Genomic DNA, 2,190 nt, shown 5'->3' on the forward strand with positions numbered 1-2,190 from the left:
CTCTAACATCAGCAGTGATATCCCTAGTTCCATGTCCCCTTCTGAATCTGGCTGGGATTTCTGGCACATTCCTGTTGATGTACTGCTGCAACAGTTTCAAAATTACCTTCAGCAAAATGTTATTAGCATGTGATATTAATGATATTGCTTGATTACTTTAATATTCCATTGGATCACCTTTCATTGGAAAGGGCACAAATATGGATCTCTGCCAATCATTGGGCAGGTGGCTGTTTTCCAAATTTCTAGGCATCAGCTAGTGAGTGCCTCTAGCACTGCATGAATTTGCTAAAACATTTCAATTTGTATTCTATCAATTTTCTGAGCCTTGTTTTATGCCAAGACCTTCAGTAGAGCTGAACTTCTTCTTTCAATACCCTAGAATAAGCTCCTATTGTTGTTAAGTGCTGTTGAATAGGCTCCAACTCACAGCAACCCTGTATAGGGTTTTGGAGAAGCAGCTGGTGGACTTGTGCCACTGACCTTGTGGTTAGCAGTCTCATGCTTACTCTACAATGCCACACCAGAACCTGTAGAATAACCTAGGGATAAATAATTTAAAAGATTTTCCTAGTGACAGTGTTACATAGTGAAAGTTATGAGCCAGTGACTTAAACAACTAGAAAATGTATTATCTAACATAACAGGTTGTTAATTAATCCTGATGCCACAGCCTGTTATGTTAGAAAATATATTTAAATAATCATTAACAACCTGCGGTTAACAGATGATACAACCTTGTTTGCTGAAAACAAAGAGTACTTAAAATACTTACTGATGAAGATCAAAGACCTCTACCTTCAGTATGGGTTTCACCTCAATGTAAAGAAAACAAAAATCCTCACCACAGGACCAGTAAATAACAACATGATAAATGGAGAAAAGATCGAAGTTGTCAAAGACTTCATTTTGCTTTGATCCACCATCAACACTCATGGAAGTGTTGCTTGGATCCACTATCAACACTCAAGCAGAAGAGAAGAACTCAAATGACAATGTACATTAGGCAAATATGCTGCACAAGACCTCTTTAAAGTATTCAAGAGCAAAGGTGTCAGTTTGAGGATTAAGTTGTACTTGACCCAACCCATGTTATTTTCAATAGCCTCATATGCATGTGAAAGTTGAAGAATGAGTAAGGAAGACCATAGAAGAATTGCGACATTTGAGTTAAGGTGTTGGAGGATAATATTAAAAGTACCATGGACTGCCAGAGAACAAAGAAATCTGTGTTGAAGAAGTACAACCAGAATGCTCCTTAGAAGCCAAGATGCAAGACTTTGTCTCTCATACTTCAGACATATTATCAGGAGAGGCCAGTCCCTGGAGAAGGACATTGTGCATAGTAAAGTGGAGGGTCATTGAAAAAGAAGGAGACCCTCAATGAATGGATTGACACAGTGTCAGCAGCAATGGGCTCAAGTGTATCAACAATTGCGAGGTCGACACAGGACCTGTCAGTGTTTCAGTTTGTTGTGCATGAGATTGCTATGTGTTGGAACGGACTCAAGGACACCTAACAGCAACAACAACAACAAACATAACAGTAAGGCCAGAGGAAGGGTGAACTTCAGGCTTGCTGGATTCAGCGGCTCTACAATGTCATTAAGAATCTAGATTCTTTTCATCTCTGCTTTATTATTTTAGGAGACAGTTTCAGCTTAATGTAGAGAACAAGATGGCTGCCTTCTGTCCAGTATTACATGCAGACATGATAATGTAGGAGGAAGAAGAGAAACAATACCTTCCTGGGGATCTCTCTCAGAATCAAGGAAATGTTCTCCAGAAACTCTCACCCCTCACCCAAGATGACACCTGAGTGCTCATTAGTCAAAGTAGATCATTTCTGAATCAATTACTGACAAGGAGAATGAGATTATTTTCAGATCCTTGGGATTATATCAGTGATAGTAATATCCATTGTCATATGGAAAAGGTTTTAGGTGCGTTTTTTTAGGTCTGTAGAGAAATGGTGTTAATTTTATATTAATTTGATAAATACAAAATCTTATCACCTACTAAAGTGTTGAGAACTATTAGTCTTATTTTATTTTATTGCATAATGTCAATATTATACATTTATTTTTAAAATTAGAAAATACAAATTTTGACTTGGCAAAATGCTATGTTACATATGTTTTTGCAATAAGAAAACATAAAATACTTTTTATGCAGAATGTATCTTTAAAA

This window comes from Chrysochloris asiatica, unplaced genomic scaffold (assembly GCF_000296735.1).
Source record: "Chrysochloris asiatica unplaced genomic scaffold, ChrAsi1.0 scaffold00115, whole genome shotgun sequence".
NCBI lineage: Eukaryota > Metazoa > Chordata > Mammalia > Afrosoricida > Chrysochloridae > Chrysochloris > Chrysochloris asiatica.